This window comes from Dermacentor albipictus, chromosome 7 (assembly GCF_038994185.2).
Source record: "Dermacentor albipictus isolate Rhodes 1998 colony chromosome 7, USDA_Dalb.pri_finalv2, whole genome shotgun sequence".
Taxonomy (NCBI): Eukaryota; Metazoa; Arthropoda; class Arachnida; order Ixodida; family Ixodidae; genus Dermacentor; species Dermacentor albipictus.
Genome location: NC_091827.1, coordinates 93,542,165 through 93,563,978, shown reverse-complemented (window position 1 = coordinate 93,563,978; position 21,814 = coordinate 93,542,165). Strand labels below are relative to the sequence as shown.

Genomic DNA, 21,814 nt, shown 5'->3' with positions numbered 1-21,814 from the left:
AGGGGATAGCTACGACGGGCCTTAGCAGGGTCCCACCACCGGCGTTAATATTCCCGGTACTGATCACGCCGCCGTTCTTGACGGGCGCGCTGCAGGTCTTCGTCAGTTGGCACACACGACGGGCCAGGCTCCTCGACGGACACACGATCGGCCTTAGCGGCTTCGCGCCGCCACTGCGCCCATTCTCGCTGTCGCTCCCGCCGTCGTTCTAGATGGACACGTTACTCCTCCTCCGTGCGCAGGATACGCGTCCGCCCCGTGGAACCGCTCAAGAACTGCCGATAAGGATGCTAGGTGACGCTTACTTCACTCTATAGACAAACACACGTTGGACGATGCATATGTGTGCGCTTATTACGGCTTTTACACGGACATGGTTGCTACAGCAGCGCGCCGCCTGGCGGCGGTGAGTAGCGCCGCGCCGAGAACAACGGGTCTTGAATCACTTAGCACGTGCGACCGGCGCACTAGGATGAGCAATGGCCATCCATCACAGGTTTTGACACTTATGCAAATGAACTTATAAGACTAGACTCTCTTTTACACTAGCTTTGTAGACAAACATTTTTATTTGTCGACGCGACGCTGTACACGCAAGGGCGCAGAAAATTTGCCGGGGTAGCCACATGCAGCTTCGCTGTAAAAATAAGGTGGACGAAAAGACAACGGGGCTATGGTTCATGTAAAACATACGGATCGCGCATTACGAGTTATGCGCTTTGTCATTTAGCTATCGGCGACCCATATTCTATTAGTGCATGTGTACAAGCTTAGCACTCAGTGTCAGCCAGCACCAGTCACGGGCGCGGCGTCAGATCGCCGACGTGACATAGTAAGTGAACTTAGGAGCTTGCGCAAACCTAGGGCTAATGTTGTAGGCATCGCAGCGCACGCCTAATACGCAATATGTGGTTTCGGTCCCACCTGTGGGAAGTTTCTTTTTGTCCACTTTTTATCGGTTTTCCTTATCAATTTTACATTTCACATAAAAATATCAATAATCTCGGCTATCTTTTCTCACGATTCATTGTTTGTATTATTCTTATCGCACTCTTTTTGTCTATGCTCTAACGTGTTTATCATTCAATACTTTTCTCGCACTTTGGTCGAAGCCACTTCCTCTCACGTGTAGACATGGGTAGCAAACGGCACATACATATCCGGCCGACCAAGCTGCCTTTCCCCACGCCGCTTCCTTTTTGCAACCTGAGCATAAACTGTTACTAATGTTTATCCATAGTAGATATTTTTTTACGTATCATTTACGTATCATTCACACTATCAATCAGGTGATAGATAAATGTGCGGAATATAACCAACTCTTATGTATAGCTTCCATTGATTACGAGAAAGCGTTTGATTCTGTCGAAACCTCAGCAGTCATGGAGGCATTACGGAATCGGGGTGTAGACGAGCCGTATGTAAAAATACTGAAATATATCTATAGCGGCTCCACAGCCACTGTAGTCGACCATAAAGCAAGCAACAAAATCCCAATAAAGAAAGGCGTCAGGCAGGGAGATACGATTCCTCCAATGCTACTCACAGCGTGTTTACAGGAGGTATTCAGAGATCCGGATTGGGAAGAATTGGGGATAAAAGTTACTGGAGAATACCTTAGTAACTTGCGATTCGCTGATGATATTGCCTTGCTTAGTAACTCAGGGGACCAATTGCAATGCATGCTCACTGACTTGGAGAGGCAAAGCAGAAGAGTTGGTCTAAAAATTTATCTGCAGAAAACTAAAGTAATGTTTAACAGCCTCGGAAGAGAACAACAATTTACAATAGGCAGCGAGACGCTGGAAGTAGTAAGGGAATACATCTACTTAGGGCAGGTAGTGACCACGGATCCGGATCACGAGAATGAAATAATCAGAAGAATAAGAATGGGCTGGGGTGCGTTTGGCAGGCATTCTCAGATCATGAACAGCAGGTTGCCATTATCCCTCAAGAGAAAAGTATATAATAGCTGTGTCTTACCAGTACTCACCTACGGCGCAGAAACCTGGAGGCTTACGAAAAGGGTTATACTCAAATTGAGGACGACGCAACTAGCTATGGAAAGAAGAATGATCGGTATAACGTTAAGGGTTAAGAAAAGAGCAGATTGGGTGAGGCAACAAACGCGGGTAAATGACATCTTTGTTGAAATGAAGGAAAAGAAATGGGCATGGGCTGGAGAGGTAATGAGGAGGGAAGATAACCGATGGTCATTAAGGGTTACGGACTGGATCCCAAGGGAAGGGAAGCGTAGCAGGGGGCGGCAGAGAGTTAGGTGGGCGGATGAGATTAAGAAGTTTGCAGGGACGGCATGGCCACAATTAGTACATGACCGGGGTTGGAGAAGTATGGGAGAGGCCTTTGCCCTGCAGTGGGCGTAACCAGGCTGATGATGATGATGATGATGATGATGATGATGATTGGTAGCCACAAGGCCTTACACATTAGGTAGACGACAGAAGAAAATTCGCCAGCTCGAGACAAGAGAGATGTGACAAATGGGCTTATAAACTATATAGCCACGTATGCAACCGATACAGCTGTGGTGGGTAACGGCTCCCTTATCTACGAAATTACACAACGAAACTACAAACGTTGCGAAAATATTTTCACAGAAGCAGTTATGCGCCTTCAAGCGCTTTATTTCAATAATAAAGCAAATATCTTCCTTGAAGTGTCACAATATACGCTTATGTTTAAAATCATCATCGGTGGTTGCTACAAGCACTAAACCGATGCTTTGTTATTCTCTCCTTCCTACGTTGGCGTCCATTTTTAGCCGCTATTGATTAGCTGCGAGCGCACACCATATCTGCGCAGGACTCAGAGTAGAAAGTGTCACACAATAATAAAAAAAATAATGACCTGTTGAAAGATTCGTTTCCAACCCTGTTCTTATTAGAATTAGAATGCTATAACCACTAGGCCACTATTGTTTATATGATGTATACACGCCCTACCTTAAGAGGTAGTTGTCAAAGACTTAACCTGGCTTTACATTTATAAACTTCCTTAAGGGTTCTGAGGGGTGTTACCCTTGGCAATAATTTAGGTACACACTCAGGATCAGCATTTTGGACATCAAGAAACCGTAACATGGTTTCTGTGTCATAGATTACAGCTGGCCGTGTATCCTTATCACAATATAAGTTATACATTAGGGCTCAGACGCATCCCTATAAAGGTAGAAAAAAAGCACCTTCCCAAATTTTTCTCGTTTAAGCCAACGCTTAGATGCGACAAAGTGTACTTGCATTCCTTAAATAGGCTTTCCCACATGTTGAGCTTACCCTAACCTAAATGGCTGCGTTTCAGTAAGTACCACGAATAATTATGAATTATGAATATAGCTGTAAAGTCAATGTGCAAGTACTTTGCACAGCTTCTTTGTAAATTGCACAACATCAGACGACTCATGCAAGCAAGTTTCAACATGTCAGCTATGCTGTTATTTCATCATGAAATTCATTTCTGCCAACGCTTGTTAGGCAATCGTTTTTCGCGTGAGGTCATGCATGATTTCTTCCCATATTCGACGGTATGTCCGCCACAAATATACATTGCAATGACCAGAAAGGGCTGTATGTCTATTCTTGTGAGGGACATTTTTTGACTAGTGGTCGAATCCCCAGGGGTTCCAGTTTATTTCCTTTGTCTGTGGATAATCACTGCTGATAAAACATTGACACTGGCTAGAAAGCTGACGGGAGCTGTCATGATCTATTGGTTCTGCGTACACTGGCCATTGCAGTGACGGTATTCATCTAAGTGAAATGTATTTCGTTTTATTACATTTGTTGAAATAATAACACCCAGGAACGTTATAGAGTAAGCAAGCATTATGTTACTCTAGACACAGTCGCATATTGTAGTTTTTTCATAGTTTGCGGAGTTCTCATCATAACTTGAATTGCTCAAGAAATTGAAATACATACAAACTGAACTTTATTGATCAACTTCTGAAATAACTGCAATACAGTACCTATTATGATTTAAAAATTGCTGGCGACGAGCTTGTAGGGCATCACTGCTTGGAATGAATTCTGAGGATGATACAAGTTTCGCGATATGCGCCATCAAACTTGCGTGAAAATGCGAAGTTCCACTATCTAAGTCTTTTTATGCATTACACAAAAGAACAGGAACGTCAATTCATTTTTCGTACAATTCATGTCTATCTGTTTGTCTTTCTGTGTATCTGTTTGTTGGTACTTCAGCCGCTTTCCCGCCAACGTGGGTCACTGGGTATTCCATGATGCTGGTGATGATGATGATAATTGGGTTTTCGTGGCGCAAGGGCCAGTTCTGACAAAGAGCTCCAAAGACATGATGCAACGAGTAAACGTCCATGAAGTCCATGGACGTCCATGAAGTAAACGTCCATGAAGTCCAAGATGTACTATGGCTGTAAAGGAGCCTAAAATCAGTGTGCAAGTGTGCAAAGTATATATGTACGAAAAATAAAACAATAAGAAGTGAGGTATGCTGTGACAATAAAATATACCTTGTGAAGTCATCATAAGATGAAGATATGACAGTATGGAAGTAGCACTAGCGCCTTACCCCGGACATTGAGCGCAAGAACTGACAGGCACGCGCTCCAATTACTATTTTTGCAGAAGCAGCCTCTGAGAAGAGGCGGTGCTATGCATCGCTCGGGTGTAAACTGCGAAGTACAGCTGCGTCATTTAAGAAGGCTAAGGTTAATTTATTGTCAAAAAGGGGTCATTGCCTGAAAACATTGCTGGATGTAATAATAGAACTTCTTGATAACATGCTAAACGAAACTGCTTTTTACCTGTGAGCCTCTAATCCACGACATTCCAGCAACACGTGAAAGGCAGTCAGCGTCTCACCACATTTATCGCCGGTAGGTGGCGCATCACTATTCAGCAAGTACGATGTGTACCATACGTCTGGCATATTCTAAGTGGACAGATGATTACCTCCGTTCGTCGTGTTTTTGTTATGGCTGGCCAATTCTCGAACTGTGGCTTTACGACATGAAGCTTACTGTATGCTTCAGTATCCCATAAAACGTTGCCAGTAGCTACTAGGCTTCTTCCAGAAGAAATTGTTTAAGTACATGGCAGGGACAGCTACAGAGAAGTTGGTAGCTTTTGTAGCCATTGATGTGGCAGTTTCTGCTGCAAGCATTATTGCCCTCAATACCTCTTTGGTCAGGTACCCAGCATATTGTGATATGCTTGTTATAGATCCCTTATGAAAATGACTGTTGAAATGTTGTTGGCATATTGTTGACGAATTGTTGACTCAATAGCCTTTCAACAATACCTCAACAAATATTGAAACCACAGAGCAATAATTCAACAGTAAAGTTGTTGGGCAGTTCACAACAAAAAAGTCGTTGACTAAATTCTGTTGGTATATTGTTGAATAGTGTTGAGTATTATTGAGCCATTGTTGAGTAGTTTTCAACAATAAAGTCGTTGACTAAATTCTTTTGATATATCATTGAATAGTATTGAGTATTATTGAGCCATTGTTGAGTAGTTTCCAACAATAAAGTCGTTGACTAAATTCTGTTGATATATTGTTGAATAGTATTGACTATTATTGAGCCAATGTTGAGTAATTTTCAACAATAAAGTCGTTGGCTAAATTCTCTTGACATATTGTTGAATAGTATTGAGTATTTAACCATTGTTGAGTAGTTTTCAACAATAAAGTCGTTTACTAAATGTTGTTAACATATTGTTGAATAAGATTGAGTCACGAGCAATATTGAGTTTCGATGTATATGTGAAAAACACACGAACATACGTATGTGTGCGTTTTTTGCATATATATGTTGCTTTACTGATCACTTGTCACCATTGCATATATACAGGGTGTTGTTTCACGTTACTTGAACCATAGATGTATATACACGTGTTTCAGCTAACTTTACTCAGAGTTTGAAAATATGCCGATGCACCATAAGACGATGTGACCAAATGCATGTTGCTCACTCTTGTATGTGTTACGCTATTCTTGTATTTTTCCTAAGTAGTTAATTAGTCAAGAAAATTAGCCATTCTGAAGGAACAAAGTTAGGCGAAAAATTCCAATTAGAAAGTTCTAGAGCACTTTGTAAAACGTCCGATTAGGCCATTTCTAACTTTCTATCTATTAAGTGTTATTGTTTTTCAGCTTACTGCGGATGCCCACGAAATACAAAAAATATCACCTGGCATACCCGCTTGCGCGCCGTGCTTGCAGCGCTCTCAAACGAGCATACCATCGAGCAGGGTGTGCTGCCGCCTAAAATGCGACAGGGCAGTGACGAAGGCGTTGGCTGAGGTATTATAATTGACGCCAGCGACGTGCTTCCCTCGCTGCGGTTCATGATGGCGATAAGCAGACGAGTGTTCACACCGGTTAAATGGTATGTTTTCGTTTGTGCGCGGAAGGCTTAGGAGCAGTGCAATCATGACTCGCAGGCGGGCATGTCATGTGGTGCTTTTTGTATTTCGCGAGCATACGCAGTAAGCTGAAAAACACTAATGCTTAACGCATAGAAAGACAGAAACGGTTTATTCGTACGTGTTGCCAACTGCTCTGCAACTTGCTAATTGGAATTTTTTTCCTAACTTCCTTGCTTCAGAAGTTGGTTAATTATCCTTGAATAATTAGCTAATTAAGCAAAACACAGAAATAGCGCGACACGCTACATACCAAAGGGAGCAACATGCATTTAGTCGCGTCGTCATAGAATGCATAGAGTTTACACTCGGCCTAAAGTTAGCAGGAAGAAACACCCTGCATATATATATATATATATATATATATATATATATATATATATATATATATATATATATATATATATATGCAGTTTGTCTCTACTAGCAGTGACAAACAACCGATGATTGGACGCATCCTGCATTTCCATCGGCGTCCATTATAAGGGGGCAGTGCCCTGGCTGTGTGTTAGGAAACGGCATTGCATGCCTCCATGTTAAATATGGTCAAGGTGGCGGAGAACGTTAACAAAATTCAAGTCTGGGGTTTGACGTGCCAGATCCACGCTTTGATTATGAGCCGCACCGTAGTAAGAAACTCCATATTTATTTTCACCATCTGGGGTCCTTTAACCTGCACCGAACGCACAGTACACGGACGTTCTTGCATTTCACCTCCATCGAAGTGCAGCCGCCCCGAGCGGCATTAGATCCCAAGCACTCGGGTTATTAGCGCAACACCTCAGGCCACTATGCCACCACGGCGGGTGCGGCGGATAAAGGAGTGAACATCGTTTTTACAGAGTGCGTATCGCTTAGATGTTACCCGTTAGCACGCACAGAACGAAACGAAAAGCTTGGCTGATATGTATGTCATCGTGCTCATATTTCACATGGAGGCCACATTCTTTTCTGTGACGTAGACGGGGTGCTGGCGAATGTGTTGGGAATCTGCTCGGCCACCAAGCAGAATCTGCGCTGCTATACGTTCTCGGTGACAAATCGCACAGCGCAGAAGCACACACACAAATGTTTAAAAGAATGGGACGACAGACCGCCTGCAGTTTGCTGTGACGTCGAAATAAGAAGCACAAACAGCGACGTTTCTGTACTTTTCTGGTCAATAGTTCAGTTCGCATGGTTGCGGCACGCATTACTTTTTTTTTTAAATCCAAACGACGAAAACTGTGCGCGCACAAATTAGCACGGCGTTTGCGACGTTTGAATTTGGCGCCTTTTCCCGCGCACTCCATTAGCTCCGGCCGGTGCACCGCGTTACTGCGCCAAAGAAAGTAGTTCATCAAAGAAGTGAAGCAAAAAACTTTCATACACATGCAAAGCGCAACAATTGTTCTGTAGTAACATGACATCACAGAATTTGTTATCAAATAGTACAATTTATGATAATATAAGCGTGTATTTGTATGAGTGTACATGTATGATTGCGCGTTTGCGGTGTTGATGCTTGGAGCATTCCGGCGAGTTCGTGTACGCTGTTCGCTTGAAAGCTTCCTGCTTTTCTGCGTTCTTTGTGTGCTTCGCTGTGACATCTTTGGAATATTCCTGCGTGTTGCTCGCTTTATATGGGCTTGTTGCCTCGAAGATCGGCATGATCGCCTCCGACTCAGCGTCATCAAAGGTGACTTGATGTTTCGAATTCCCCTTGTTCGTCCATTGCGAAGCGGTGTACGGGAGCCCGGAAATGAGTTCAGCGCCTGTGCGTGTTTTCCGCGGGCCTCTTTTCTAGTTTTCATTCCTAGCACTATCCTTCCGTTGCGAGAATTGGTTGTACAGCACTAGATTTGTGATATATAACGTGGAGCTTTGTCCTGGTTTAACTTTACTCTCCGCTTGTGGTGACGTAAGGCAGCTATGTGGTGCCAGCTAAAACAGGGCTGTTGTACGCCATGATTTCTGATACGGTGTTCGAGCACCGATTGAGTTAGCCTTATTAATGAGCGCATAACAATGCGACCTGAAACCATCCGATCTGTACTGTAATCGAAGATATTTCGTTTGCGCCACGCTAGTACAAGGCGTGTGAGTGAGCTGTAGCAACAAAGGGGGGGGGGGTGGCGGTGGGATCAGCGAAAATGTATTCTGTTGCGCTGTTCCCTTCAGGATCGAGTGACACCGCGGTGCTTCAACGCCACTATCTGTCACGCCGTGCGGCCGACGTTCGCGCGACCGGAAAACACAGAGGAGGCTGTCTCGCAATAATAAAAAATTTCAAGTGTGTACACGCGATTCTATGCGATACGTGACATACAATAGGGGTGATGCCACAGAGTGCTGCGAAATCACCGAGTTATACGCCTTGCCAACCGCGTGTGTTTTGTTTTCCACCTGTTAGCGCGCATTCAACTTTCTTTTTTTATCTTCTCCGTTCGGTGCCATCGAGTGCTTCGCCCAAACGGCTTCGCGTAGGTGCTCTGCATTCACGGAAAGGCAGATTTCATGGCACTCCAGGTCCTACTTTACTGGGATAGAACATTAAAAAAATGTAACAGCGTGAAATTTCAGCTTTTCGCACTTTAGTAACTGATTGATGTAACAAAGTTTTAAAATCAGTAAAGGAACGAGATAAATGCCTGGCATATCTGCCTTGTCGTCCCACTGTGTTTCGAGGCGGCATGTATATGTTATCGGCAACATAAACATCAATAATTAGCATTGTTTCTTGTGACCATAGAAGTAGCTAGTTATGTCGAAAAGCCATTTTTGCTTTGAATCCGAGCACTACACAGTGAGCAGATTGAAAGGGGAGCGCATCGTTGTGAACTAAATGACGACGCTTTGCCACAAGCTTGGAATAATGTTTTTTGTTGAAAGAGCAGGTCTGTGAAATTCTTTCTTTGAGTGTAAGCAAAACTTCAGTAGCATCAGGTAGACGGGGAGTAAAAGAATGTAACACTGGGGCCTTATATGAAGGAGCTGCCTTTAATATGTGGCCATAACAGTTAAGTAGATGCGTGGAATTTTTAATATAAGTAGAGGAATGTGAAATAAATTATTTGACAAGCTCACACTGCCATTGGCAAGAGCAGCCACACTTTCGTGTATTCGATGACTAGTCATTTGTATCCATCCATTTATGTCAGCCTAATGGTCCATGTAGCTCTTTTGATTGTCGCTTTTGCTGCATCGTGGCTTCACGTTTTAATACTGACATCTTTTTTCAGATTCAAAGTGAGCTGGGAGACGCCCCAGCTGGCACGCTAAAGGTGAATTCTTTGGTCATCCATTCTGTAGCGTCACCATGATCAAATACAGTGATGCCGTGAAAATGTATTGCAGGAAGCAGGAAAAAAAACATTGCTGATGCAACTGCAAGGCATTTGCTCCAGTGATCAATTGGTGCAGAGTGCCTTCATTAGGAGACATGGTGCCTTTAAGCACTCAGCTGAAAGACTTAACAACTGCACCGGGACTGGGAGTGAATTCAGTGTCACTTGTGAACATATTAAACGCAGAATGTGTCTTTTTCAGTGTATATGCCTGATATGAAACTTAGTGTGGACATTAGTGGTCTACATGAGTGAACATCTTTATAGTTTTACCAGAACGAAGGTATAATGGCCTATGTCATACAGCAGTGCACTGCTAGATGTATCAAACCAGAACAGCAGCACCCTTCGAGAAAGTTGGCTGAAGAACGAGCAATGATCGGGGCTTTCTGCATTTCAAGGGCCAAATTCCAAAAAGATTGATGCCGAGCTCGATGGTGCGAAGTGCCGGTCACCACATGCTCTATCTTGGCATTATGTCTTGTTAAGATACAGAAATTGCATCACTGCTCATAAATTGGAAATTGGAAGGTTGAGGGGAAGTGGAAGGGCTCCCCTCTGGAGCAGCCAGTGCATGCCCTTTGCTATACTGATAATCCTACCTTAATGAGAACCAGTGATGCATGTTAACCTATTACGCAGCCAAGTGCATTCCTTGTTTTGTATTAAGGGGACACTAATGACACCCTAAATGAATTTTAAATAAAGCATCGTCTTAAATAACTACTTCTGTAAATTTCTTGGTAGTTGCTTGATTAGAGAAAATAAAGCTCAAAGTTTAATTTTCTGAGTATCGCCCCAAAGTCTTCGTGCTGACACCTCATTGTCACATCATGGATTCCAAGTATTTTTTCATACTTTGGTTGTATTGGTTCTGTAAATGTTCCTGACGCTTTTTATTTGTGTTTTTGGAATATGATGAAGAACATCTTTATTTGTAAAAAAAATTGCTACACCTGAACAGACGTCATCTAAATCCATGACGTCACAGCAAGCGGGTGTGGTAACTTCAAGGCAGCACTGCCACCAATCTTTCCTCTTGCTGCTTTTACAGTTTACTCGGCCTCTTGTCACGGTATGAGTGAATCTCTTGAATTGTAGGAAGGTCATGTACAGATACATCTAAAATAATTTTTCTCTATAGTGCTTTCATGCCGTAGTTGCTTAGGGGTGTTGGCACAGCTCCGCTAAGCACGAGGTCACAGGATCAAACAACCACATTTTGATGGAGGGTAAATACAAAACTGCCCAGGTACCTTGCAGCCTAATTTAGTAAAAATTAGTCCAGAGTTCCCCACTATGGCGTGCCTAAACATCAGATTGTCATTTTGGCACTTAAAATGCCAGAATTTAATTAATTTATATTTCTTTAGTGCTCCTTTAAGCTGTAGAATTCATGATCTCTGCAAAAACTCATGCTCAAAGTATTCTCCATAAAGATTAAATAAACAGTAGATATAAGTGTCTATTTATATATTGAATTGTGGTGATACGTGATGACTATTAGAACGGTGGTACAACAAGACAGACAGAATTGTAATACAATGTGTGACGGCACGATGATGCACATCGAGGAAATGACCGAGTCTCCCTAGAAGTCCCTGACATGGACATCAACTGACTGTCCACAAACTTCTGAGTTCACTCCGTGATCTTGTGCAGCCTGTGCTTTGCGAGTCGATTAATTTAATTGAGGTGGTGGTTGGCACATACTGTCCTTGCAACTTATGTACATTTCATACAGTGGAGTGGAATCCTGACACATTACATCTGGAGCACAGCAAGTGAACATGATGTGTAGTGGTAATCTTAGTAATGATCGACAATCATGTCCCTCTTCGAGCTCCTAATGCTGCTTGCCAACACAAGCAGCAGCAGTTGCCCAAGATAGCGGGAAAGAGATTCATTGAAAAGTGGCATATGCCCAGGGTTGCATAACCAGTCACCCAAGCTGTTCTGACGGTTGATTTTGAACTCTTCCCTCAACATAGCAGCCCAATCTCCCCATTAGACCATGGGCTACCTATTGACACAAATGGATGGGAAAATAGAGACCTGAAAATATGAAGTATCCTAAGAATGGTAATCACAATAAATAGTACTAGATGTGCATTAGCTCAAGCTCTTGGGCCAGTTGGTGCATGATGAACTTGAAAAAGGGAGGTACCAGCAAAACAAAGGACGCGCACACACGGAAGAGGCGTTAGACAGGGAGTCCGTGTCTAATGCCGTTTCCTTGTGTGCGTGTCATTTGTGTTTTGCTGGTACTCCCCTTTTTCAAGTACTAGATGTTTGGATACTTTGGTTTATTATTCTTGTTTGTGCTGGATTGTTCTTCTGAAGCGTGGCATCCACACAGCATAAGAAGCTTGTAAGAAGTCCAGTTTAGCATTCTAGATTTGCAACAGGTACTTTTTTAATTTATTTGCAGTAGGGCTGTTGTGTGAATGTGCTTGAAAGGCTTAAAACTGTTTTGCTAACATTTACTTAAACGTGCAGGTTCACATAGGTTGAAGGAGTGCACATTGAGAAGGTTATCCTGGCACAGCTTACCATGGCCTGCCATGGTGGACCAGGAAAGTTTGCAAGGGCCTTGCTTCACCATGTGTTCACAGAGGAGGAGCTCATGGGCCATTTGGCCTTTGGAAATAACACCAAGGGGCAAAAAGGGCTCTTGACCCCACCAGGGTCAGTGCTGTTATAGGCAAGTACCATATATCCTTTCTGGTTGCATTTTTACATTCACATTTTTTTCTAAAATTATGAACTTGCCATTGGCATAACAAACGACTTTCAAGTAGCCCGTGTGTGCAGTTGTGTGCTACGATAGCCTACTATTTGGAATGACTGTTCATATGATCATAAGTGCGTAATGCCGCCATACACAAATGCTTCTAAAATTTGAAAGCTGCCTTCACTGCTGAAAGTTTTTAGTGGCTCCACCACATAACATGAGCTGCATTGGCGCATTAGCAGTGCTACATGGCTGTCATTGCAAGGAATAGTTGTCTGTGAAGCACGCTCCAAATCTATTGGCATGGACGACATGTTTAATTAGCCTGAAAGTGTTATTCTAATACACGAATTGCGGAGAAGCTATGCTCAAGTGTGGTTACTGCTCAGCTCGAGCAGGAGCACGTTCACCAAATTGCAGAAATCAAAACAGCTCTCCAGGTTCTGAGATGTGAAACAGTAGATTCACCAATTTTAACAGACCACATCGAATTAAGGTTGCTCCTATATTGAAGGAGGTCCATGTGATGCCAGACAGCAGCCTTTTAGCAGAGGGAACCTGAGTGGTGTGGCAATTTTCTTTTGGTTGTTTCAATCAAAGAAACAACATGGACAGAGTTGCAAGCATTGCTGTCAACAGTACTACGTTTAGTGGGCGCTTACTCATTCTAAGCACTTAACCTATGACTCGTATTTATTAACGCACACTTTATCACTTTGTATTCTAAGATATGAAAAAAAATATTTATGTGGCTTTTCCCCATATACTTCAATAAATTGAAAATAGGCTCTTGGGGCCTAATGTATAAAGCTTCTTACAGTCCATCCGACATGTCCACTACTCCCATTCTGAAATTGTTAGAATTGATTCCTGCTTCCTTACTTCACCTACCTGTTAACAGGGTTATTATGAACCATTGCCAAGTAGATTATGGGCTTAAAATAATCAAAAAGATGAATGGGCTTTTCTGTCGCTCTTGTTTAGCCCGTTGAGGGTCACATTTTGGGGAGAAATATGCCTCTCTAATTTAGGAGGTAATATTTTTTGTGGTTTGCAAATGCTCAAAACTTTCGAATTGAATAGTGTCCTATTCAATTTAGTCTTTGAATGGTCACTATTTGTAAATGTGAGTATTCTAATATTTCGAAACACCAATAAAACATGAAATTTGAGCCACAGTACGGTAAATTTTCACGTCCAATAACATAGTATAGACATAAAACGTAAGAACTTGTAAGAATAGCAGACCAGGCTACATTACTTAAGTAGCTGTACTTTAGAGGCTGTACAGCAATCATTTATGCTTACTGAAGAGTCCTGTGCATGTGAAGAAACCTTTTGCTGCTCCATTTGTGCTTTTAATAAACAGCTCTTCATAACATAACAATGACAGAAACTTGCAAACATTAATAATACTAGGTTGTGAGCCTCATCTTACATTAATTGTGATATCAGCTGTTCATTATTCAGAAGCTATCCATTATTTGATTTGCTTCTAGCATTATTCGGTTCAGCCTCAAAAATCACTTTTCGTGCACTCTTAATATTTTGATTGCAGATTTAAGTTCTTCAGAGTGACGTTCCGAGAAAATGAAGTGGTAAATAATATTTTTAAATAACGATGAAGTGGCAATACCATTTCAGTATTTGCAGTTTTAGATGTTTTATTTTTTTATGCAGGATAAAGCAGCATAATTTTTTTGTGTAATGAAACTTACAAAAACTTGTCGCAACACTCCCAAATTACTGCAATGACAGACACCAAGGAGCTAAGTGAAAATCAGTTTTGGAGAAACCCATGGAGCGACAGCACTTTAAGAATATTTTCTAGAAGCCTCAGAAGGTTGCAGCACCTCCAGTGGGATGCTAGGCAACACTTTGTTCTGAAACGGCAAATTTTTTCAGAACGTTCCGTCACAGACACAGATGTACGGCAGTAAACCCTAAAAGGGTTAAAGAAGTCAGTCCTATGGCATATGGCTCTTAAAAGACAGCATTTCTTCGTATCTGTCACATTCTGCATGTTTCATGCTAAGCAGCTTGGTGCACAACTACATGGAATCCTCATTATAACAGTAATTCAATCGTTGAGGCAGAAAACATACTTTGCTGTAAGCAGTGTCTTCTTTAATGTAGAAAGTCCTAAGTCATTGTAAGGCGAGAAGTACATTCCGATTGCATGTGCACTCAGGAAACCTAACTTCAAATGAAGCTACACTCAATTGTAGTGACATGACAGTATTGTATTTGGAGCATGGAAAAGCACAGTTAAATGCTGCACATTTTAATTAGGAAAGTTACAAGAAATAATTTAATTGTCAATTCAGGTTTATTTATGAACAACATGAATTTTTTTCACCATTTTGTTTCTCAGCAAGCAAAGTTCACATCTTCGACATTGAGGATATTCGTAAAGTTATTTTGCTACAGTGTTTTGTTCCTTTTTGCCCATTCCTGCATTTGACACTTAGTGGAGTCCCGTGCCACACAGAATCAATTTAAATGGTGATGCTGCAAAGCTGTACCCGTGGAAAGTTGGAATTAAGCTACACAAATACATAAATCAATTTCATTATAACAAGGGCATATTGCATGCCATTCTTTTGCATGTAGAAGTTGCTTTTTAAAACTTGTTCTGGCTTCTTGTTGTTGCAGGCTTCACGTGTCACAAGTTTCCTGGTACCAACATGCCCTATGTAAAGAACTCTGGCCTCGCTTCTCGCATGGGACCAATAGCCTCTCAAGAGCCCAAGTTGGACAGCTCAAACCAAAACACAAGTGTTGTGCTTTTGTAACTCTCGACATTTTTATGTTTTATGTTAGTCTCCTGAAGGGCTCAATTTGGATTTCTCAAATGAGCATACAAATGTTGTGCCTTTCTATGCCTTGACATTTTTATGTTAATTTTATTTATGCTAATTATGCAAGTCTCCTGAGAAGCCCACATTGGATTGCTTAATCCAGAATACAAGTGCTGTGCTTTGTTATAGTTCACTACATTTTTATGTTAGTTTTTGATATGGTTCCAGTAAGGATAGTGTTTCCTTATTAATATATTTTTTAAGTATCTTAAGTCATTTCATGCCAAACCACCCAATTTTGTCAAGAACTGTTCCAATATGGCAAAGCATTTCAAGTTTGCTTGATTTTGAGTAGGTACAATAAGAAAATTTTTGAGAAAATTTGCTTTCATACATACACTTGAGTCATTCCAGGGCAACCAACCAGCGTTTTTTTGACCATCACAGATATAGTTGAAACTCCGAACTCTTGCTCCCCATTTATTTTCCTTCGCAAAATTTTTTTTGAATTTTGGCAAAAATTTATTGTTCTTGCCCAGCTAAGCTAGAAGGCACTGATACACGTTTCTCTTGAAAGGGAAATTGTATGATCCAGATATTCAGATGATCTTCATGTCAAGAGACAAGTGGTGTGACTGCCAAAATTTGCAAAGTTTGAATTTTCTTCTAATGTAGGGAAATACAGAAGGCACAAAATAAATATAAAATCAGACTGGTTGACTTGGGATAGCTGCAAAATATTTCAAGCCTTGTAGGTTCAGTTGATCAGCTAAAAAAACTGAAAGTTCCAATTTTTTGCATGAAGCTTCGTGTTGAAGGTAAAAAATTAGCTTTGGAGGTTGGCACAAAAGTATGTCGCCCATCGTTACACAGCCCTACATGTCTGCTATGCATGTGACAAGTAACAAAAAGGTATTCTTTAAGTGCAATAAATTATTTTCTCTAATGTTCATTTGTGGATCACACATACAGCATAAATATAGCATAAATATATGAAGCCATGTCAGCTAGCAAGGAAAGATTGTTAATATAATTAGCCACAAAAACTACTCAACAAACTGACTGCCTTTTTTATCATTGCGAAGGCAGGTGACGTCAAGCGCTACAGCTGCAGTCTCAACTTGTATTTTTTTAACATGAATGCAAAAAGTGGTCGCCAGTGGTGTCTGACCACATCAGACTGAACAAGGCAAATATGACTTTTATAGGTGAACACGTTCTGGCTCTGAAACAGTGGTAGCAAACAACACCACAAGAATTTGTTCACACTTATGTAGGTTTTCAGTCTTAATTATGAAGGTGTTTTCTACTTGCATCATCATTGGGCTCCAGGGAGCAGGGCACGAAGTGTCCTGCTCCCTCTGTGTTGCATTGCAGTGCGACATGCCCTTTAAAATGCTTTGTATGAACAATATCAGCGCTCTTCCTGGATTTACTGTCTACATAATAGCCGATATTTCTTTTTGTAAACTGCATGAAAGATATCTTTTAACACTGCAGGATTCCCTCACATATTAATACGTACGAGGTCTGTTAGAAAAGTATTTGACTTTTTTTTGCAGACACCTGATGAATATGAAACAAGCGCGTTTTCATCAGCCACCCTTGAACCTTTTCGCGCATGCACAAATTTTTTCCCGCCTGCCAATAGCGTGAATTGCTGGGACGCAGCATTTGAATGAGGTAGTACACAGTGCTCTCGTCGTTTTTTTATTGCAAGGAAAATGGCGGAGCGACTGGAGCAGTGCTACTGTGTCAAATTTTGCCAGAAACTGGGCGACAGCCACGTGGAAACCATTCGGAACATTCAGACTGCTTTCGGTGACTGCGCTATCAGCAGCACACAGATTAAGGAGTGGTACAACCAGTTTAAAGACGACCACGCATCGGTGGAGAGCGAGCCACGCTCCAGTCGGCCATCAATATGCCGAAATGACCAGGTCATTGCCTAAGTGAACCCTGTGGTGATGCGGGACCGTCGTGTGACTATCCAAGAAATTGTGGAAGAGGTGGGCATCAGCACATTTTATCCACATTCCATTATCACCGAAGATTTGGCCATGAAGAGATTTGCCCCGAAATTCGTTCCCAAGCTGCTCATGGTGGAGCAAAAGCAACTTCGTGTTGAAGTCTCACAGACATGCTGGATTCCACAAACAGTGACCTCAACTTCACGAACACCATAATCACTGGTGACAAGTCTTGGATGTATGTTTATGACCGGGAAACCAAGTCCCAGTCATTACAGTGAAAGCATTCCACATCACCAACCAAAGACCGCTAAGTGCGCATCAACGTTAAAGTGTTGCTGACTGCTTTCTTTGACTCCCGCAGTGTGGTACACCACGGGTACGCACCACAGGGTCAAACAATCACTAAAGACTACTACAGGGATGTCCTCCATGGCCTATGTGATGCTGTGTGGCGCAAGATACCAAAGTTGTCAACAGGAAATTGGCGCATCCATCACGACAATGCTTTTCTCGCACTTGATTCAGACTCTTTTGGCGAAAAACCAGACTCCTGTAGTTCGACAGGCTCCTTACTCTCCTTATATGGCCGCCTGCGGCTTCTGGCTATTTCCCAAAATCAAGAGGCCATTGAAAGAAGCACAATTGCAGACAAGAGAAGACATTATGGCTGCAACGACAGCTGAGCTAAACTCCATTCGGAAAGAGGCCTTCTCGGAGTGCTTCTAACAATGGCAGCACCGCTGGGAGAAGTGGCTGGAGTCCCAAGGAGACTACTTTGAGAGTGATTAGGTTTCCAACGCTCCAGTTATCCCAGTTTTTTTTTTCTTCAGCCAAAGGTCGGATACTTTTCTAACAGACCTCGTATTGATATTTTATGTGTAATGGCTGTATGGTTTAGCTGGCCCACACCAAACACAAGCCTTGTTGCGTTAGAGCATGTGTCCCTTGGCAATAAAATGCAGACACTAACACCGCTTCTCTGTCATCTGTCTGGAGACGAAGCCAGCTTTGTCGTCTGGATTCCCAGCCGGCAAGCAGTGCGCACATCCGAGAAAAGTCGGTGCTGACAAAATTTCAAAAAAGAATTTCTCGCATTTAAAAATAATGCCTTTTTTAACTTCACACATGCATAGCAGACATGTAGAGCTATCCAATCATGTATCACATACTTTCTGGCCAACCATGAAAGCTGTTTTTTCCTTCAACATGAAGCTTCTTGCAAAAGATTAAAATTTGTTTTTTTTTTACAGGCGATTAGCTGAACCTTCAAAGCTTCACATTTTTTTTGCTATACTATGTCACCTGGGCTACCATTCTGTATTTAATTTCTGTCCTGTGAATTTTCGTTACGAAAAAAAAACTAACGGATTGCAATTTGACTCATTTTTGCCGGTGCCGAAAGCAATTGAAGTATTCAAATATTTAAAAAATTGGCTATTTTGGCAGTTGCATCACTTCACCGTATTTCCACGCACACCATTTGAAGGCCTCGATCAATACAATGTGCATTTGAAGAAGAATGTTGATTGATGTCCTCTAGCTCAGCTGAGCAGGAAAACTAAACTGTCACCAAAGTGCTACAAAATATCTGGCAAAAATAAATAAAAGTGGGTAACGAGTTTTGAACTCTAGTAAACATATAGTAATGTTTCAGCTATATGTGTGCTGTCAAAAAAACACTGGTCGATTCGGCATGGAATCGCACACCTGCAAGTGCATCTGTGCCATTGTCAGAGTTCAATAAAAACTGCATTTGACATAACTTTGTAAAAATAACTTATTGCTTTCTAAAAGACATGAGTAAAATTAATAGGTATAAGTCGGCTTAAATTTAAAATGCAACGAAAGATCTCGAAATGGCATGATGTGCCTTTCATGTTTGCATGAAACCATATCTTTTTCTGAATTCTTTCGTTATTTTTTGTGGCAGTGAATAAAATTGTAATGGAACTCTCACAAGGAGTAACTTTGATTCCAGCACATCACTAATAGCTGTTTTTTTTTCCATATAAAAATCTGAAGTAGTTAATATGAATAAGTCGCTTGATATGGAATTACCTGTGCAGGAACGTTATCATGGCGGAAAACACAACTGGATCATGCAACAGCAATGCAGCATAATAAATTGCTCCCATCAGCATCACTTATTGTGATTGCCATGTTTCAGAAGTATGTAACGTTTACCGAAATTGGCACATACCATTCAAGCAACAAATAAGGATTGCACAGTGATCCTTTTTCAGTTTTACAGATCTTTAAGTTGTCTGTGCCAGGTAGCATAATTTTTTTTCTTGAGCTGGATTATTCAGAGGTGGACATTACTAGCACAAGAAATGGAAACATTAAACTGAATCTCATAAATTTATTAATTCACTTATCACATCACGGCACATATTTCAGTTTGCAAATTGTAGCCAGTGATTTTGAAAGACATATTCACTTGAAATTAATTTCCAGGATGACACCAGTTGCGAAATTTTTCCATAAATGTGAGAAATACATGGGCATTCCGGTTACTTTTGTGCTTCAATGCATAACAGTGCGTTCTGTTAAAAAAAAGTAAGTGCTACAGCAGTGCATTTCTACAGCCAGTTTGATGGCATGTGTCTCGTTACTGGTGTCATTCTGGAAGTTCGTTCTAAGTGCATACACCTTGTAAAATTACCGTCTACAATTTGAAAAGCTTTATTAGGAACTGAGTTTTTCTTAATCAGCTGACTATGCTGTCTTGATTTCTCATGCAAATAATGTTTGGCACTCTGTATCTAGAATTATGTTAGCTGCAACAGTCCGTGTTTAATAAATTCCATGAAACTTAAAGATAACCACCCTGCATATCAGGTCTCAGTTGAGTGCTGTGGGCTCAAGCAAATCGGGCCATGGTAATAGTACCACTGGCTCCCAAATAGAGAAAGCAAGTGCCTTTTTTGAGTGCTCTTATTAACAGTCATGTCAGTCTGCTTCTACATTTAATTTATGTATTTATTTTTAAAAATTGATTTCTTTTGAGAAATGTGTTTTACTTGAGGGCCACACAGACTACATCTTCAGTATTCTGTTTTGTTATGGTGTCAAGCTGCAGGAAGTTTGTACTGTGCACTAGTTTTTAAGAAGTTTCTGATGTGCTCAAACTACAAATGGTTGTACATTTACACAGATGTTTGTTTACAAATAAACAGTTCACCTAGAAAAATGGTTTTTGTCTGCATCAGTTCAGCACTCTTAATATTGTGGAGGTCCATCCACTCTGACAATTGAAAAAAGTGGCATAACAGTACTGCTAGCAGTTTTACAATATGGTTTATTACAGGCGATCTGGGAGCATGCTTTTGAGCCCAGGGTGGCAGAGGCCTGCGATACAAAACCCCTGTATTTAAATTTTATCCCTGCCCTCTCACAGCAAACATACCAACGTGACATCAAAGGTAATTATATGCAACATAGCTCAGCAGTATTTTAAGGAAAGTGCAGGTTTAAACTGCTAAATACCCAGTGGGGCATAAAGGGCTTTCAACATAATTTGTGTTGATGTTCAACAGATCTGCAACAATTCTTCCATGGGCTTTCAATATTAATGAACAACACATTTCAACAACACATCAATGGGCTTTCAATTTTGAGACAACACATCTTCAACAATGCTTCAATGGGCTTTCAACATTGACAAACAACACATTTCAACAATACGTCAATGGGCTTTCAAGTTTGAGCTTCAACAATGCTTCAATGGGCTTTCAACATTGACAAACGACACATTTCAACAATACGTCAATTAGCTTTCAATATCGACAGGCAACACATCTTCAACAATGCTTCAATGGGCTTTCAACATTGAAATACACCATAGTTTCAACGATATGCCTACGATCTTTCAAATTGAGACGCCACAATGATGTTTCGACAGAATGTCGCGGGCCAATTATCAACACTTGTCAACAATTTCCTCAATGCTGTTTCAACAATTCCCCAATGATCTTTCAAGGTCTTTTGTTGACGTTGAACAATGATATCTCAATAACCTTTCAACAATTTTTTTTGTAAGGGATACGCATTGTACAGAGAAGTGAATAACGATCTTTAAGCATGGGGTTTTATGTTGAGTGAACGCCATTATCTATTTTGACACACTTGAAAATGAGTGGATATAACAGCGTTTTGTACCTTTTTTCTTGATGTGTTTCATCCATTCAAATAAATTTATTCAGTGCCCTTCGGGTTGGTGGGGTCGGCCTGGACCCCACCTACGTTTCGGCCAAGGGTTGTTGGCCCTTGGTCTAGGTCTCCACAGTACACTGGATGAGCTAATCGAGGCACAACGACTAGCACAATAGGAACGCCTGTCCAAAAATAAAACAGGTAGGCAAATATTGGATCGCCTATGTATAAGATATCATACCCAACATGGCGTCAAAGTAGATATATTCAGACACATCAGAGACGTGATAACCCTCCCTCCAGTACCCAAAAATATGCATCACAAGCATAAACACATCGCAACCACAAGCACGCATAATCATCAGTGATTCCCAGACGGCGATACGCCTTCGCCAAT

General features: G+C 41.4%; 1 long non-coding RNA gene across 1 annotated transcript; it reads left to right on the top strand.

The window, feature by feature from the left end:
• Nucleotides 1-7,938: 7,938 nt before the first annotated feature.
• On the top strand, nucleotides 7,939-21,146 carry LOC139048088 (uncharacterized). Its single transcript, XR_011507477.1, has 4 exons — nucleotides 7,939-8,106; nucleotides 9,650-9,691; nucleotides 12,254-12,458; nucleotides 15,144-21,146. It is a non-coding gene; the product is annotated as an uncharacterized lncRNA (long non-coding RNA).
• The last annotated feature ends 668 nt before the right edge of the window (nucleotides 21,147-21,814 follow it).